Here is a 20,118-nt window from a genome sequence, read left to right on the forward strand (position 1 = left end):
AAAATTATTTTGAATCTTGCCTCTGTCATCGAATGTATTAACTGCGCTTAGTCCTGTAACCTCTCTCCATCTAATAAGCATGATTTCTGTATCTGTATCTGAGTAGTTAATAAACAGGTCAACCAGGTCAGCACTAAGAGCAGATCTCTGTGACCCACCAAGATCTACTAGGTTGACTCATTCGTCAGTCCTTTCTGGAAATGGCTGATCAGTGAAACGTGACTCCAACTAACTCAATTATCCAGTCTTTGTTTACAAAGGTATCATGAAAAACTTGTCTAGTGCCTTGCAAGAATCAAAATGCCAAATGCCAAGCATTACCCTTATCTGCCACTTTAGCAATCTATTTTTTTAAATTAAGAGTTTTGATCCATTTGTTTAAGTGAATTAATGTTAGTTCCAAGTATCCATCTTTCTTTTCCAAAACACCCAAAGGTGACTTGTTCTAGATAATCCAATTCTGAAATTGAAAGCTTCAACAGTAACTCACTATAGTTTGTCCCCTACCATAATGCTGGGCCAATATGCCCCCCTTTCCACACACATGACTCAGGCCACAACAGTCAAAGTCTAATCCTGGATTTTTGTTGGGAAACACATTTTCTTTCCCTGCTAAATTAGGTTGTAATCCCATATTCACTGGTGGCCATCCTGCCATCACTTGGGGAGAGTCTGCCTGAGAATGAAGCCAGCACAGAGGAAGGCAGAGCTGAGGGATGGAAAGATGGATTACATCATTTGAGTCTCTAGATTTGGCTATGCCTAAAGCCAGCAACCCCTGTAATTTTCAGCTACATGAGCCAATACATTCTATTCTTTTCTTAAACCAGTTTAAACTGGATTTCTGCCACTTGCAAAAGAAGTCCTGACTAATAGAGTGTGTGTTGTCGGTTGAGCAATGGAATGCATAATCTAAAATGCTCCATTTTGTATAAGAACTTTTTGTATGGTCATATGGTATAGGCAACATTTTTAAAAAACACCTTTATTGAGATATCATTCACACACCACAAAATTCATCTATTAACATATACAATTCAGTGGTTTTTAGTATAGTCACAGAGTTGTGCAACTATTGCCACCATCTTATTTTAAACCATCTTCATCAGCCCCAAAGAAACTGTATCCATTAAGCATCATTTCCCAGCCCCAATTCCCCCCACAACCTTCCTTTAACCCCTACCATCCACTAATCTACTTTCTGTCTCTATGAATTTGCCTATTCTGGACATTTCATATAAATAGAATCATATACTATATGGACTTTTGTGACTGGCTTCTTTCACTTAACATAATATTTTTAAGGTTTTTGCATGTTGTAGCAGATGAATAATATTTCATTCTGTGGAAATACCACATTTTATTTATATATTCATCATTGATGTACCTTTGTGTTGTTTCTACTTTTGGTTATTATGAGCTATGCTGCTGTGAACATTTACATACAAGTTTTTGTGGGACATGTGTTTCAGTTATCTTGGGTACATACCTGGGAATGGAACGGCTGAGCCATATGGTAACTTCCTGTTTAACTTTCTGAGGAATTGCCAAACTATTTTCCAAAGTAGCCACACCATTTAAATTCCTACTAGCAGCATATAAGCATTCTAGTTTCTCCACATCCTCAGCAACACAAGTTATTTTGTCTGTCTTATTTTAGCTGTGCTAATGGGTGAAGTAATATCTTACAGTGGTTTGGATTGGCGTTTCCCTAGTGATTAATGATGTTGAGCATCTTTTCATGTGCTTATTGCCATTTATGTATCTTCTTTGGAGAAATGTATATTCAAAACTTTTGCCTAGTTTTGACTTGTGTTGTCTTTTTATTTATTTATTTTTTGCGGTACGCGGGCCTCTCACTGCTGCGGCCTCTCCCGCTGCGGAGCACAGGCTCCGGACGCACAGGCTCAGCGGCCATGGCTCACGGGCCCAGCCGCTCCGCGGCATGTGGGATCTTCCCGGACCGGGGCATGAACCCGTGTCCCCTGCATCGGCAGGTGGACTCCCAACCACTGCGCCACCAGGGAAGCCCTGTGTTGTCTTTTTAAATTGTAAGAGCTATTTATGCAGTCTCTTATCAGATATATGATTTGCAAATATTTTCTCCTATTCTCTATGTTTTCTTTTCACTTTCTTGATGGTATCCACTGAAGCACAAACATTTTAAATTTTGATAGAGTCTAATTTACCTTTTTTTTTCCCCTCTCACTTACGCTTTTAGTATCATGTCTAAACAAAGCATTGCCTAATACAAGATCAAGAAGATTCACTCCTATTTTGTCTTTGAAGTGCTTTTAGTTTTGGCTCCTACATCTAAGTCTATGATCCATTTTATTTATTTATTTTTTAACATCTTTATTGGAGTATAATTGCTTTACAGTGGTGTGTTATATGATCCATTTTAAGTTAATTTTTTTTAATATGGTGTGAGGTAGGGGTCCAACAGCATTCTTTTGTGTGTGGCTATCCAATTGTCCCAGTGCCATTTGTTACATGCTTTCCTCCATGGATACAACATTGTTTTGGTAAACATGTTTTACTTAGAATAATATTAATGTAAATTTATATTCTCTGATCACACCCCAGTTGCTTTTGTCAGCAATGTGACATGCTGGAGATTGGGGATGAGGGTGATTTTTCTGTAGGTGATTAAACATTTGACTAGAAGATGATGAACATGTGTACAATGATACCCAATGCTAGTATGCATCATAATCACCTGAGGAAATTTTTTTTAATGGGAATTCCCAAGCCCCACCCCAACCTACTGCATCAGAATTTCCTGGGAACATTCTGTCTCTTACACATATAGAATCATAGAACATTAGAAATGGAAGAGCCCATAGGGTCATAAATTCACCTCCTCATTTTTAAATTGATGATTGACTTTGCTCTCACTCCCTCTAAACATCAAGGCCAGCCTGAGCACTTTGTTTGTATCCTCCCCAATACATTCAAATTCAACAATACTTATGATTAATAAGATTTTATTGAAGGCTTCATGGGAAGATGGAGAAGAGGATTACTTCACACACCACAATGAAAAACTTAATTATATCCCTCCATTTGACTAGCTAGACCTGTTCTTCCGCCCAAAGTTTTCTCCCTTGCTACCCTATTGTCAGGTCTCTTCTCTGCATCTCTCCCACTATGCAATTTGAAATTCCTCCTTTTTTCCCAAACCATTCAACTATGGTCTCAAGGTTTTTTGGTTTTGGTTTTGGTTTTTAAATTATTTATTTATTTATTTGGCTGTGCCGGGTCTTAGTTGTCGCAGGCGTGATCTTCGTTGCCGTGTGTGGGATCTTCGTTGTGGCCTGTGGGATCCTTAGTTGCAGCATGCAGGAACTAGTTCCCTGACCAGGGATCGAATCTGGGCCCCCTGCATTGGGAGCAAGGAGTCTTAACCACTGGATCACGAGGGAAGTCCCTGGATTCAAGTTTATACACACTCAACAAAGCAATAGTACAATAGCTACCTGAAAAGCAACCGACTACTTTTCCTCAAGCATTCTCCTTGGGAAAGTGGGAGGTGTCTCAATTCATCCCATGGTCATAGAGCCATATAATCTGATTTATCGTATCATATCTCGTGAAGGCTTATTAAGAACAAGACACTGGGCTAAGTACCTCATAAAAATGACTTAATGTCATGTAGCTCATTAATGGCAAATCTGGTATAGAACTTTAATCGTAAGGGTCAAAGCACAACTTCTAAGCCTCTCATATTCACAGTCTTCAATTTCTTTGGCTTCACAGCTCTGTGAGATACATGAAAATTTTCTATTATTTCATCTTTTAAAGATAGAGAAACTGAGTTCCAGTGACTATGCAGCTCAGTTAGTGGAAAGTTTTGATCTGGGGTCTAGGATTGTTTATCTTGAGCAGGTTATGTGAAATTGTGGCTGAAATCTCCCTGGGAAGCCACAATGGAAAATGTAACCAATAAGGGACACTGTGTAATCCTCAACACTGTAACATGAGATCAAGCCTAAAGGACTGAGGCATTATTACTGATAAGGAGCACGGAGAAGGAAGAATGGGGTAGGACAGACTGTCAGTGTTTCCCCTACAGTGACAGGAAAGGGATGGCAGCGTTGGGCAAGGCAGGATCCTGTTTGGCAAGGGACGTCTGTCCCCATGTGGGAAAGCATGACTCATCGGGGTGCCACAGCTCAGTGACACAATCTCTTAAGATCTTCCAAGTCACTTTGTCCGACTCTGTATTTACCAAGCAACTCTCAGATCTACTTTTGGCTTCTAAACTCCGCCTTCCCACAGAGTAAAGAACGTGCTGACTGGGGTTTCTTCAGGCCTATTGTCAATTATATTTTACAGGATGAATGAATAATGCTGTATCTGGTCTCTCCCTCATGAGTTGGGTTTAGAGTGAGTTTATTCATTCAATATTAATTCAACAAATATTTATTGAGTGCCATCCATGCAGCAGGCGTTGGTCCAAGCCCTTGTGATACAAGTCAGATAAGATCTCTATCCTCATGGAGTGCACACACTAATGAGGGTTACCATGTAACTGAAAATTAAACAAATCAATAGATCATTTCAAACTGTGACACTCCTCACCTAGGATTACTGAATTCCTTCCCACAGGCTCAACTACACCTCAAGTTCTATAAACCTCCCCCTCCCATACTCACTCGGAAGACTTAAGAGGCCTTAGCCCCATCTCAGAGGGTTCAGCATCAAATTTCCTTTCTAGTCTGACCTGGACCCTGAGAGGGTGTGTTTCAGTGAGATCCACTGCCTCCTTCACTGCTGGAGGTCTAGCCCCTGGACCTCAGTGGTGTTTCCTAGGCCATGACGATAACTTCATCCATTTGTTCACTGAATAGATACTTTCTGCACTCCTCCTGGGCACCAGTAATTTGGGGCTGGGGACTCAGAAATGAATAAGACGTGGTCCCTGCCCTTCAGTTCACAGTCCAAGGGAGGAAGCACACACTAATGGTTTCTGTGCTTCTCCTATGGGTGAGGAGAGAGGGAAGAGCAGGGTGCTGTGTGTCCAGAAGAGGGTTCCTAAGTCATACTGGAGAAATGGGTGATCAGGAAGGTGTCTCTGAGGAGGGGATATTTAAACTGAGGTTTTGTTTGTTTTAAAGTAACTTCTATTATTTTTTTCTTTACAAAAATAACAATTGTTGATATTTGAGAAAATACAGAAACAAAGGGCGTTTAAAGCCACCCATAAAGACACCATTGATAACAATTTGGTGGTGTGTACCTTCCAATCTCTTTGCTATTTGAACTTAGTTTTGGAGGGCAAAGATTTACCTTGACAGTGAACACAGGGAGGAGAAAATATTTGGTAAAGGCAATTGTCCTTAGGTTGCTTTAAAAACCTGATGTAATAGATAAAGGCATAAAAGTATATATATACATATATATATATAAATTTTTTTTTTTTGGCTGCATTGGGTCTTCGTTGCTGCACGTAGGCTTTCTCTAGTTGCGGCGAGCGGGGGCTACTCTTCATTGTGGTGCGTGGGCTTCTCATCACAGTGGCTTCTCTTGTTGCGGAGCACGGGCTGTAGGCCCGCGGGCTTCAGTAGCTGCAGCACGTGGGCTTAGTAATTGTGGCTCACAGGCTCAGTAGTTGTGGCGTGTGGGCCCTAGAACATGCGGGCTTCAGTAGTTGTGGCACGTGGGCTCAGTAGTTTTGGCTTGCGGGCTCTAGAGTGCAGGCTCTGTAGTTGTGGTGCACAGGCTTAGTTGCTCTGCAGCATGTAGGATCTTCCCGAACCAGGGCTCAAACCCGTGTCTCCTGCATTGGTAGGCGTATTCTTAACCAATGTGTCACCAGGGAAGTCCAGTATATATTTATATATATCTTTTGTTCATTGAAATATTGCTGGCATCTAGCCAGCACATGATAGACAGTAGTTGCTCAACATAGATTTGTTAGTTTAAAAAAAAAAAAGGAAAAAGATGTAATGGAAAGATGAGCCTTTGAATATTAAAGCATAAAAGGCAGTTCCTTCTTGGAGGCCCAGCATCTGCACAATGCAAAAGAGAGGGTCCTAGGAAGGGGCCATGCTAGGCTGAGGTCTCCTGTCACTTGTTAGCAACAGTGTGAACTATACAAAGACTGATGACTGTGCTATCCTGGGAGAGAAGGTGTCAGAAGGAAGAAGGAGGCTTCTGGGTGGTCAGGAATGAGGGACGGAGGAGGCTCCGACTGCTGTATGAGGTGGCCTGGCTGCAGGGATGTAGGTAGCCAGTAGGGGTTGCTCATCTACGCCCACAGAGCTCCTCCTGGTACTGTGTGGAAAAGTTGGCATGGAGACTTTGAGACATGTATCATATAACTAGCATTCAGGAAGGTGTGGAAAGAAAATAGATTTGATACCTCTACCTATTGTTTCTCAGGTGACTGGGAGGGGTTTTTCCTCAGGAAGAAGGAGAGGGTTTTTTTTTGTTGTTGTTTGTTTGGGTTTTTTTTGCGGTACGCGGGCCTCTCACTGTTGTGGCCTCTCCCGTTGTGGAGCACAGGCTCTGGACGCGCAGGCTCAGCGGCCATGGCTCACGGGCCCAGCCGCTCCGCGGCATGTGGGATCTTCCCAGAGCAGGGCACGAACCCGCATCCCCTGCATTGGCAGGCGGACTCTCAACCACTGCGCCACCAGGGAAGCCCAAAGGAGAGGTTTTAGGGATCTTTACCCAGGGCCACCAGGTACAGTGGTTCAGATAGTGCACTCCACAAAGGCACCGCATTGAAGGAGGCAACTTTCATGGCCAGACAGGCATATACCAACCTGAATGAGAATGGGCAAGCAGTTGCAGATGTTCTAGGCCTCCTGGCTGGAGCAACGCCAGAGGGTTGCTATGTAAACCCCAACTGGCATACACAGCCATGCACAGACCTGACAGCAAACGCTTGCACATACTCACAGCCAGTGCCCAGCCATGTCTGTCTCAAGTGCATGGTGGGTGGACCTGAGGTCTCTTTTCTCACCACTTGCTGCTCTCAGAGGCCCAACTTCTAACACTCACTCCTCCCCCAACTCTAAACTTGACATAGTTCACCTAGGAAGCTGGGGGAAGGATGAAGTTGTGGTGGGCTCACAAGTTGACAAAGGGAAAGAAGTGGCATTAGGTTATGTGTGAAAGAGCAAGGGTGTGAGTAGGCCTGAATGCAGCCACGGAAGCTTCATGCTAGGACCCTGACCGGCTGCCTGGGCCAAGCCCAGGATTTAGCCAGCAGTCGCGACTGCGCGGCTTGTGCAAACAATGTGCTAACTTAAAATGTTTTTAACTTGAGGAAGGGGACACTTTTCCTAGGGGCAGCCCTGGCCTTGCCCTATGTATTTCCTCCCCTCTTTTTACATCTTAACATGTTGTATAACTTCTGCTTCCTCTTGGGTTCCAAGGAGACAAGTTCTGAAAGGCAAATTCTGATGTTTCTAAAGCACGTGAAAGAGCTTTGAAAACATAAAGTACTAGTCAGGGATTGCAAACTCATATGCATGCTGGAGACAGGAGGCAAGGAGTTAATCTACGTGTATAACATGGGCCTTTATGTATTTAGTTCTGGGGGGTAAGCTTCATGGAGGTGTAATTTACATACAATAAAATTTACCAATTCAATGACTTTTGACAAGTGCATACAGATATGTAACCACCGCCATAATCATGATATAGAATATCTCTATTATACCTAAAGTTCCCTTGTGGCCCTTAGCAGTCAATCCTTTCCCTCTAAATTCTGGCCCCTGGCAACTACTTATCTACTTCCCTCACTGTTGTTTTGCCTTTTCCAGAATTTCATATAAATGGATCCATACATTCTGTAGTCTTTTGTGTCTGGCTTCTTTCTCTTGGCATAATGCTTGTAAGATTCATTCTATTGGGCATGTATCAGTTGTATTTCTTGAATTGCATACCATTGAACGGGCATACCACCAATTGCTTATCCCTCCATTAATAATGGACTTTTTGTGTTGTTTCTGGGTTTTGGCTATTTTAACTAAAGTTTCTACAAACCTTCATGTACGTGTTTCTGTAAGACACACTTTTCCATTTCTCTTGGGTAAATGTGTGTTTAATTTTATAAGAAACTGCAAAACTCTTTTCCAAAGTGGCTGTATGATTTTTACATTTCCACCAGCAAAAACTGAGAGTTGCTCCACAGTCCTGCCAACACTTGGTATTGTCAGCCTTTTTATTTTTAACATTTCTAGTGAGTGTGTCGCGGTATATCATTATGGTTTTAACTTACATTTCTCTAATGACTAATGAGGTTAAGTATCTTTCCATGTACTTATTGGCCGTTGCATATCTTCTTTTATGAAGTGTCTGTTCAATAGACACTTTGCACACACATGCACGCACACACAGTTAGTTCTGTTTCTCTGGAGAGCCCTGACTGGTACAGTTATTTTTCTCCAATGAGTATATTTCCTTTGTTTTAGCAGGGAATTTTCTTGACCGGGCTGGAATGGCAAATCCTGTTTCTTGTGCAGCATCTTCATCCTTTGTTCATGTCATTTATCTTTAGCTGAGCTACTTTGAGTCTGTTCCATGCATATGTGGTTCAAGAATCAGTAAGAGATATGAGTAGACAGAGTTTGGAGATCTCCTCTCTGGTTCTCTTCTTTCTGAGGTTCTACTGTCTTCAGTCCTCACTGTTTTCCTGGCTTCTTTTTTCTGGTTTCCCAGGCCATAAGGACTGTGTGTTTTTCCTTGTGAACCCATCTGCCCTTTGTGTGCAACCTGGGACACACTTGGCCTTGGGCTCAGTCTATCTGCTTCTGTTTACTCTCCACTAACTGCAGAGTACCAGCTCCAGCCTCAGTTCAGTTTGCCTTTAGCTGGGCTATTTCGTGTGCTCCATTCATGAGTCAGTGAGGTGGGTCAGAGAGGTAGGTAGAGAGTCTCCAGTATCTTCAGGTAGTTCCTTTTGGTACTGAGCCCAGATTTTACCACTGTTTTCTGTAGGGAAGATTCATGTGGTAGAATCTTAATCTGTCACACCTGGAAGCAGAGTCACAGCTTTTGTATTTCTATTTCACCTTCATTTTTGAAAGATATTTTCCTTCTTGGTTGGCAGTTTTTCTCTCAGTGCTTCATTTTTTTTTTAAATAAATGTACTTATTTATTTTTGGCTGCACTGGGTCTTCGTTGCTGCATGTGGGCTTTCTCTAGTTGTGGTGAGCGGGGGCTACTCTTCTTTGTGGTACGTGGGCTTCTCATTGTGGTGGCTCCTCTTGTTGCGGAGCACGGGCTCTAGGTACGCGGACTTCAGTAGTTGTGGCCTGTGGCTCAGTAGTTGTGGCTCGCATGCTCCGTACTTGTGGCACGCGGGCTTAGTTGCTCTGAGGCATGTGGGATCTTCCTGGACCAGGGCTCGAACCTGTGTCCCCTGCATTGGCAGGCAGATTCTTAACCACTGCACCACCAGGGGAGTCCTCTCTCAGTGCTTTAAAGATGTCTCTCCACTACCTCCTGGTCTGCATCATGGCCAGCAAGATGTCTGCTACCATCCTTATCTTTGTTCCTCTGCACATCATCTGTTTTTCCCCTCTGCTTGCTTTCAACATTTTTGTCTTTATCATTGGTTTTTTAGCAATTTGATTATGATGTGCCTTGATGTGGTTTTTTTCATGTTTTCTCTGCTTGGAGTTTGTTGAACTTCTTTGATTTGTGAATTTTTAGTTTTCATCAAATTTGGAAATTTTTCAGTCATTATTTCTTCAAATATCTTTTCTGTCCTCTCCTCCAACCCACCCTCTCTTTCTGGGACTCCAGTTATATGTATGTAAGGCTGCTTAAAGCTATATCAGCTCACTGATGTTCTGTTCATTTTTTTAACCATTTTTTTTTCTATCTGTGTTTTATTTTGGATTGTTTCTATTGCTATGTTTTCACAGTCAATAATCTTTTCTCATTTACTGTTTAATCTGCTATCAGTCCCATTCGTTGTATTCTTCATCTCTAGAATTTTGATCTGGGCCTCTTTTATATCTTCTACTTCACTCTCATGATGCTCATGCGCTCCTCTACCTTCTTGAACATCTGAAATGTATTAATAGTAGCTGTTTTAATGTCCTTATCTAAAATTAGCAGTATAATTTCTGGATCTGTTTCTATTGGTTGATTTTTTTCCTGCTTGTTTGAATGATAGGTAATTTTGTAATTGGATGCCAGATATTTTGAATCTTATGTTGTTGGGTACTAGTATATTTTTTTGTTTTAGGATTTTTTCTTTTAGATATTTCGGTAGTTAATATGGGATGCAGTTGTTACTTGGAAACAATTTAATCCTTTTACTGTGTGCTTTTAAGCTTTGTTAGGTGGGTCCAAAACACCTCTTAGATGGGAGCTAATTTGGCTTGGTATCTATGCCCAGTGTGTTGGGAGGTCTTTCTATTCTGGCTGGTGGGAACACCAACTCTTCAAGTGTTCTCTCTCTCTCTGTGGTAGCCTGGAAACTCTATCCAGACAGTGAGCGGGGACATTGGTAGGACTCATCTCATTTCTTTTCCTTCTCTCAGGGATCACTGTCCCGTCTGTTATCCAAAGTCTTAAGACCATTGTTTTATATCTTTTGTTCAATTTTATAATTGACTAAGGCAGAGGATAAATCTAGGTCCTGCTACTTCATCATAGCCAAAAGTAGACATTGCTTTTATTCTTTTAAGTGATCCTTTTTATTGAAACATAGCAAACATACATAAAAATGTACAAATCCTAAGTGAATGGCTCCATTAACTTCCACAAAATAAACACACCTGTGTAACCAACTCCCATATTAATAAATAGAACATCACTAGCACCCCAGAAACTTCATGTTCCTTTCCAGTCATTACCTCTCTTCCCAGAATAACCACTATTCTAATATGTAGCACCACAGTGCATGTTTTTGAACTTTATATAAACGGAATCCTATAGTATGTACTTTATGTCTGGCTTCTTTCACTCAACATATTTGTCAGATTCATCCATGTTGTTATGTGAAGCAATAATTAATTCATTTCCATTGCTGTGTAACATTCCATTTTATGAATATACCACATTATTTATTCTACTGTTGATGGGCATTTGAGTTATTTCGAGTTTGGGGGCTATTATGAATAGTGCTGCTATGATCATGTTTGCACATATTTTTTGTGTACATATGTATGTATCTTCAGGAGTAGAACTGCTGCGTCATAAGCTAGGCATCTTTTCTACTTTAGTGGATACCACCAAATAGTTTTCCAAAGTAGTTATCCCAATTTACATTCCTTCTAGGTTTATATGAGAATTCCAGTTGCTCCATATCCTCACCAATACTTGCTGTTATGTCTTTTTCTTTTTAGCCATTCTGATGGATTTTACTTACACTGCCTTTCAGAACACGCTATAGACATAATAAAACTACCAGGTGGAATGAGCTAACAGTGCACCAGTCTGAGACTCCTGTATATAAGGTTTTCTTCTCAATGGCTTTGAGCATTCCTAAAAGCATTCGGTTGTTACATTTGTGTTCATCAACATTATCTGAGTGGAATTTGTTTGATGATTCACCAGGTGAAGATATGGTGGGAGGGAAGGCAAACAGGGGCATTCTTGGCAGAGAAAGCAATACATGGAAAGGAAGTCATAAAAGGACCTGGCTCAGGGCTACCTGGTACAATTGTACATGATTCTTAGAATCGCTTTTCACTTCTTTGTCTGTGGGAATGGCACCTCCAGGAATTATGCAGTGCACAGCTCATCAATCTGTACACAGCAGCCATGCCTCTAATGGTCAGGGATGATACGAAATTTGCTGTGACTGGAGGGCAGGGTGGGTGGGGTAGAGAATCAGGAGAAGCCAGATCCAGAACTGAGACAGTATAACTGACTCAGATATTGACAGAGGCTTACTTTAAAGCTCCACTCTGCCCCCGCCCCTACTGGATGAGGGATTGTACAAGCTTCCTCGTCTTGGATCCCTCAGCCTCTGAGCCAACAGGGCTGCCACTGAAGTGGGGCCGGGGTGAAACCCAAGCCAGGAAGGAGAAATGCTGAGTGTGCTCCAGCTTGTCTTGCTACATGACTCTGGTCTCAGCAAGTTGAGGAACCAACGCCCTGTCCTTCCTCTATGTTGGGCTTCCTCTCTTGCCTGCAGCCTCAGCACACTCCCGTGCCTGGGAAAATTGGTAACCCTGGATGGGACACTGTGCCCACCTAACTAACACCTAGGTTTGTGTCGCTGAGCCACTGGAAGTGGTTTCTGAAGGCACAAGAAAGCGAAAGGAACATCCCAGGTCCCCCACGTATCTCCCCATGACCTGCCAGAGTGAAGGGTATCCCTCTGAAAGAATGATACTTTTTGGGTTGACACTCTGTCTATAAGCCCTCATTACACTTTGTGTGTGTGTGGGGGGGGGGGTATGCTTGTTAAGGGCATTAAATGGTTAAAATAGGGCTACCTGTTGGGTTAGAAGGAACTATCCACCGTCTGTCAGAGAGAGCAGGGTCTCTTCTGGAAGGAGAGGTTCATGTTCAAGCTCTGCCTTTCTTCCAGTTACTCGGACAAAAAGTACTTGGACAATATATTCCTTAAAGTAGAAACTGGGACTGATGGAAGGGTTCCAGGGAATGACAGAGAGACTCTCTCTTGGCTCCGGCAAAAAAAGGAGTAGCTCTAGAGCAGTAAGTGGTAAGGTTAGGGAGTTTGGGATTGACATGTACACACTGCTATATTTAAAATGGATAACCAACGAGGACCTACTGTATAGCACAGGGAACTTTGCTCAATATTATGTAGTAACCTAAATGGGAAAAGAATTTGAAAAAGAATAGATACATTTATATGTATAACTGAATCACTTTACTGTACAACTGAAATTATCACAACATTGTTAATCAACTCTCCTCCAATATAAAATAAGAAGTTTAAAAAATAAAATAAAAATAAATTGAATTAGAAGAATAGCAAAAACTAATGATAATGTTATTAGAAATTAATCAGGCAAAAAAGATGGAACATCCCCAGTAAAGCAGTATAAAAAAAAAAAAAGGGGGCTTCCCTGGTGGCGCAGTGGTTGAGAGTCCGCCTGCCGATGCAGGGGATACGGGTTCGTGCCCCAGTCCGGGAAGATCCCACATGCCGCGGAGCGGCTGGGCCGTGAGCCATGGCCGCTGAGCCGGTGCGTCCGGAGCTCCGCAACGGGAGAGGCCACAACAGTGAGAGGCCCGCGTACCGCAAAAAAAAAAAAAAGAAAGAAAAAGAAAGAAAGATGTGGTAAGATGGCACCTCCCCAGAAGGAGGCAAAAGCCAAAGCAAGGAACCTGGGAAAGGTTCCATGGTTGCACCAGAACTCTGGGACTAGAGTGTACATGGTGAGATCAGATGTCAACTGGAGATTTGGCCCTGGGACTAAGTTAACTAGGATATGAATAGATACCTTTCCAATCTAGCTTTTTGGCTTATTTTTCTGCTTCTTCACAAGGTCAACTTTTTTTTTTTGGCCACACTGTGTGGCCTGTGGGATCTTAGTTCCCCGACCAGGGATTGAACCCATGCCCCTTGCAGTGGAAGCGTGGAGTCCTAACCACTGGACAGCTAGGGAATTCCCACAAGGTCAACTTTTTTTTTTTTTTTTTTTTGTGGTACGCGGGCCTCTCACTGTTGTGGCCTCTCCCGTTGCGGAGCTCCGGACGCACAGGCTCAGTGGCCATGGCTCACGGGCCTAGCCACTCCACAGCATGTGGGATCTTCCCGGACCGGGGCACGAACCCATGTCCCCTGCATCGGCAGGCGGACTCTCAACCACTGCCCCACCAGGGAAGCCCAAGGTCAACTTTTAAATCAATCAACAGGTGTACACACTTAAAATGTGTTCCCTGTGGCTTGAGGCTTATGAGGAGCAGAGGACAAGAGACACAGGGTCTCCCCTCAAAGAGGCTACTAAGTAATCAGAGAGAGAAGAATAAGGCACGTGAAACGCCTAAGGAGTAGTACAACTGATATGATTTTGTGTTTCTATTTTAAGCCAAAATGAAAATTAGCATGAACTCCCTGAGCAGACACCAGCTGGGCAACAGTGAGAGTGTGAAACATCCCAGGAGGCGGGGAGGAGCTGTCCTGATCCTGGGACTCAGAATTGTTTCCAATTCATCCGTAAGTGTTGATGAACCATGTGTGAACTGTCAAATAGACTGTAATATCCCTAAAAAAATGAATAAACAAGATAATGAAAGACCATATCTAATTAAATGCTAATCTATGTGGGCTGAGGGGATCCACATGTACCCAAGAGGTTCCAGCTTCTAGGAAATGTACAATTCTTGCTGGACAGAGCCTGAAGGAAGGGTAGGCTTGGGATAAACAAACAAAGGGCATTCTGGACAGGTGAACAGTGTGAGGAAAAGGCAAAGAAATATTCACCTTCCAAATCACTCCCATTTCCATTGAATTTGAAAGTTTTCAAAGAAACTTAATAGCCCTGCTCTTTTTTTGATCTTCTCAGCAGCCTCAAGCATTTGACAGAACAGAGATTCCCACTCACAAAGAAAGTGAAAACTCGAGAGAGTCTGTTGATTTTGTTTGCTCAGCCTCCCTCTCTCCCATTTTCTGCATCTAGCGTCCTGGTTTTCCTTGGAAAAACATCTCTCTCCACTCTCAGACCAACCAGTGTTCTGACTCCACCCCTGAATCCAAGGTGGGCCTAACCAGACCTGGTCTACTACTGAACTACCACCACAGTAGTTCAGGGATGGGCATGTGACCCAAGTAGGCCAATGAGACTCACATCCAGAACCTTTGCTGGAAAACTGGGGAAGAGAATAAAGCCAATGCAGAGGAAAGCAGAGCCAAGAGACCATTTTCTGTTGACATCGTTTGGGTGTTTGGGTGTGTTTGGGTGTTTAGATCCAGCTGTGCCTGAAGCCAGCATTATCCTAGGATTTTTCTGAGAGGTGAGCCATTACATTCCCTTCTTGTTCTAAGCCAGTTTGAATCTTATTTCTGTTACTTGCTACTAACAGAGTCCTGGCTGATTCAGAAAGCTTAGACCATGTATTTAAATTCTGATCCTGTGCTCTTAAACTAAGTATAATAACTGGAGTGATGGTAGTGTGGGAAAGGATTATTAAGCATGGTGGGGTCAACCTGGTAAGGCCTGATTAAAAGACATGCTAGGAAGTTAGACAGGAATAGGGAGCCTCAGAAGGTTCTTGAGAGAAATATCATATGATATTGCTTATATGTGGAATCTAAAAAAATGATACAAATGAACTTATTTATGAAACAGAAATAGAGTCACAGATGTAGAAAACAAACTTATGGTTACCAGCAGGGAAGGAGGTTGCGGAGGGATAAATTGGGAGACGGGGATTGACATACACACACTACTATATATAAAATAGATAACTAATAAAGACCTACTGTATAGCACAGGGAATTCTACTCACTACTCTATGATGGGCTATGTGGGAAAAGAATCTAAAAAAGAGTGGATATATGTATATGTATAAGTGATTCACTTTGCTGTGAAACTAACACAACGTTGTAAATCAACTCTTCTCCAATAATTTTTTTTTTAATTCTACAAAAAAAAAAGATTCTTGAACAATTTAAAAGAGACATTTAAAGAAAATACCGGTACAGTCAGTGTTCTGTTTCTTAACATGGGGAATGGTTATAGCCCACATACGTTGACTCTAAATTATGCATGTATGTTTTTTACTCTCTTCTGAATAAAAACATGATATAATGTGTACCTTTGAAAAATGAAAAAGAAAATAAATAATGTGGAGGTGATGATTACGGAATGGAATGGAGAAGAGAGACCTTGAAATCAGAGATGCAGGAAGGAAGCTGGTAGTGAGATGGAGGAGTAGGGTAAGGAAGGATGGCATAGAGCAGTAGGAATACGGATGGAGAGGGGTGGAGAAGTGAGAGATGCTTCCTGCATGAATGAGGGCATGAGAAATATATAGCTCCAAATACTGGTAATGATGACAGAGACAGGGTAGTTGAGAGGGAAGAACCTGATTGGGAATATTAAGGGGGCGTGTATGTGGTTACATTTTGAACTTGTTCAGGTGGGAACATCCAAACTGTGGGTCTGGGGACTTCCCTGGCGGTCCAGTGGTTAAGACTCTGCGCTTCCACTGCAGGGGGCACAGGTTCGATTCCTGGTTGGGGAACTAAGATCCCGCATGCCATGAGGTGAGGCCAGAAAAAAGGAGACAAACTGTGGGTTTGTAATATCATTTGGTTGGAAGGAACAGAAGCTTCGTTGAGTTAGCTCGAGTGGGGAACTGGGAAGTCAAAAATGCAGGCTCCTCCCTCTGTATCTCTGGGGCACATGTGGTCTTTCCTCTGCTCTTCTCTGCATCTGCCGACCAGGTCCTTCTGCTTCCTCGGAGGGAGGGCCCACCTGGCAGAAGCTGGAGTGCCCTGCGAACCCCACAGGGAGGCAAGGCCACTGTGAAAGAAGCTGAGTGAAGGCACCAATGGAAATTCTGTCAAATATGTCTGGAAGTGACCAACTGGGTGACGAACAGTTCCTGATGTGGACAAGGTGTAAGGTCTGTGTTCAAGGAAAGCCACAGAAAAGAGAGCTTGGTTTTAGCCTGGGAAAGGGAAGCAGCAAGGTTAAGATCTGATGTGTCCAAGGATGCTAGAAGACCTTGCGGCCAGTAACATTCTCTACCGGACTCTTCCTTTCAGCTCAAACAGACTCTCCCATCCCCAGCCCACCTCCAGCTCCCCTACACCTCCCTTCCTTCGGTTCAAACTCCTTAAAAGCTGCCCATGCTCCCTGGCTCACCTCCTCCGCACTCCTCCACCCTCGGCACCATGCTTGCCCTGTTGGCTCTCCTTAGAAGTGTGCTAGCAAGGTCTCCGAGGACCTTCTGGTCGCCATATCCAGACGACAGATACTCCCCAGCTCTAATCTTGTTTCATTCATTTGTTGTTCATTCATTCATTGATTCAAAGAATATTTGGTAAGAGCCGCTACTTTCCCTGTGCTGGAGGTATGATACTGAGCAAGATCCATTAGGCAGAAGTTCTCTACAGAGACAGTGTCTACTTCTTCCTCCCAAAATGCCACATGCTCACATATGCACACATGCACACGCACGCGCACGCAGGCACACGCACTTGCTTTTTCTGCTTACATCCTCCCCAGAGCTTCCCACTAGGGACTCAGCTGCCAGGCATGTGATCTTTGAGGGACACAGACAAATGGGAAGGAAGTTAGGCCAGTAGCCTAAGGAAGCTGGGGAGGAAGAGAGGCCAGACGGCCTGGAGGGGCACCCCAGGATGTGCACATCATCACCTGGCCATTTGCTAGTGGCCTGGGGAGTGTGTAACTCTGAATGGCAGGCACCCAGTGGAGAAGGGCACATGGCCAGGATCTCAGGTTCTGGCCACTTCAGGCAGTTCTCGAAGCAAGACCCTTCCCAGAGGGCCAGAGAGGCACCCAAGGGACTGGTTGCAGCCTTTGGGGAGACAAGCAGTCTGGGCACATGCCCGCTACATCATATGCCTTCACTGAATCCTGGCCTTGCTCCTGGAGCATGCAACTCCTAGAACTGTCCCCACGAGGAAGGGAGTCTCTGGGCGGGACCCTGAGTTCTGGGCTGAACACTGGCACCCTATAAAGTCGAAGAGCCAGCCCTTCAGGGAACCCCAAGGATTCTGGTGATGGAAGGTCCCAGAATGTTCTTTTCTTTCTCTTCCTAGGGAATTATATAAAGTAAATGAAGAATAAAGAGGAGAAGGAGAAGGAAGATGGGGGAGGGAGAAAAGGAGTAGGAAAGGAAGGAGGAGGTGGAGAAGGAAAGCATTTTTTTTTTAAAGCACAGCCCTGGGCTTCCCTGGTGGCGCAGTGGTTGAGAGTCCACCTGCCGATGCAGGGGACACGGGTTCGTGCCCCGGTCCGGGAAGATCCCACATGCTGCAGAGAGGCTGGGCCCGTGAGCCATGGCCACTGAGCCTGCGCGTCCAGAGCCTGTGCTCTGCAACGGGAGAGACCACAACAGTGAGAGGCCCGCGTACCGCAAATAAAAAAAAAAAGCACAGCCCTGATCATAGTATTTCTCTGCTTAAAATGTTTTAGTAACTTCACATTGCTCATTGGATAACCACATCCCCCCTCCCTCTTCTCCTCCTCCCTCCTCACCCCTTCCAGTCATAGGAGGCCTGAGAGGATGTGTTCACACAGCTCTTTTGGGAAATTGCCCCATGGGGTTGCAACAAGTGAAACAGAGGGAGCACAACAACGGGCCCATCATAAGGAGCATTGAGAGCTACAAGGAGGGGGGTTAAGGGGAATTCCCTGACGGTCCAGTGGTTAGGACTCTGCGCTTTCACTGCCGAGGGTATGGGTTCAATCCCTGGTCGGGGAGCTAAGATCCTCCAAACTGAGTGGCCAAATAATTAATTAATTAATTATGTTTTTTAAAAAAGGGGTTTTAGTCCTAGGTCTGTGACTATAGGACCAAGGGAAAATCATGGTCTAAGCCTCCTTTTCTTTACCTGGTCAGTGGTCAGGGAGGATAAAACCTGCCCTGCCTGCCTCACTGGGTTACTGGGAGGCTCAGGTGAGATAAAGAGCCTAGAAACCTTTGTGAATTATCAAGTACTGAACAAATAAGGGATTGTTCCTACTATTGAGGAAACTACCTTGAGAAGTGTCAGAGGCCCACTCCTTTCATCTCTAGTGCTTTTCTTTCTAATAATCCTTCATGTCATTATAAGACCTTACGCTTTTCAAAGTACTTTAATATATATTGTGTCATTCGTTCTGACACCATCCCTGTGCAGCGGCCGGGCAGGGCTGCCCCTTGCTGGGCATATAAGGGCAGAGGCTCAGAGGGGTGAAGTCACCAGAAGGTCCGGTGTCACCGGGCAGGCATGATGTGGCCGAGCCAGGCCCGAGCTCAGGTTTCCTGACCTCAGCGTGGGGCCTGCTCTGCTCCCAGCACGTACTGATGTTGTTTCTTTAGATTCTAAACCTACAGAGGGTACAGGCAGGGTCTTCTTAGGGGATGAACTTCCCCATGGCAGGTGGGTCTTTTGGATCATTTTGGAATCCTTCCTCCAGGTGTGATTCTAACCACAAAGTGTGCTGATGCCTAGTGCCACACAAACATCATTCTCACGACCGGGGAGTGTCAGCCCTGTCCAGCCTCTGGGGTAGGGCGAGCACAGAAACACAGGCCTGCTCCCTGACCGGGAGTTGCTCACAGCTGGAGAAACAGCAGCGCACGGGAAATAATGGCAAAGAGGACGGCGTGAGCACCCTCTCAAGGGGGCGACACGATGACCCTCCTGGATAAAAGACAGTATGAGCACAGAAAGACAGAGACCTCTGGGGACTGGGAGGCTCCGAGGCAGCTTCCGGACTGGGGACACCCGGTCCCCCTCCCCTAAGTCGGTCTCCAGTCAGACTGAAACATTCTTGCTGTTCGTGAACCACACCAGGAAAGTGCCTCTGCAACATTCCAGGATGCGAAAGCCAGGCCCTCGGTCTGACTGCTGATTGGTGGTGTGTGAGTCAGGGGAAAGGGCACTAGACGGCAGTCTCGAGATGCAGGACTCTGCGCCTTGACCTACACCAGAGCCGGAGGAGGCGAAGAGATTCGGGTGTTTTTCCTGTCAAGGTCAAATGCCCGGGTGGCCCCAGTTTGGCCTCAACTCAGGTGTCCCGAGTTTCTGTTGTAGGAGCCTCCCCTCAAGTCGGTGATGATGGCGAGCATTCCAGAGGGAAGGCGACAGGCAGTGGGAGATACGATCTGAAATTCAAGAAGGAGAGCAAAGCTAGAACGATAGCCCACCAGGTAGGCAATACCTCCCACCCCACCACAACCTCCACTTCCTTTCCCTGAGTCCCCGAGGGGCTGAATGAGACGGAGAAGAGTGATGGGAGTTGTTCCCACGACATTTATAATAGTTAAAAAAAAAAAATCAGAGACATCCTAACTGTTCAATACGGAGAGTGACCTGAAATAAATCATAAACTTAAGTAGCCATCCAAAACAATAAAGCTTTTAGAAAATAATATAGAATGTCTTTGTGACCTTGGGGTAGAGTTTTTAAGTAAAATGCATAAAGTGCTAATCAAAGAAAAAAATTGATAAATGTGTCTGTCTATGTGAAAATTAAGGAATCCT

The 20,118-nt window shown here is 44.2% G+C and overlaps 1 long non-coding RNA gene across 1 annotated transcript in view; it reads left to right on the plus strand.

Moving 5' to 3' along the window:
- LOC138414228 (uncharacterized) overlaps positions 1–14,180 on the plus strand; it is a 30,197-nt gene extending 16,017 nt beyond the window's left edge. The window contains exon 3 of the long non-coding RNA XR_011246668.1: positions 13,983–14,180. This is a non-coding gene — a long non-coding RNA (uncharacterized lncRNA). The remainder of the gene's footprint in view (positions 1–13,982) is intronic.
- The last annotated feature ends 5,938 nt before the right edge of the window (positions 14,181–20,118 follow it).

This window comes from Delphinus delphis, chromosome 12, assembly GCF_949987515.2.
Source record: "Delphinus delphis chromosome 12, mDelDel1.2, whole genome shotgun sequence".
Lineage (NCBI taxonomy): Eukaryota > Metazoa > Chordata > Mammalia > Artiodactyla > Delphinidae > Delphinus > Delphinus delphis.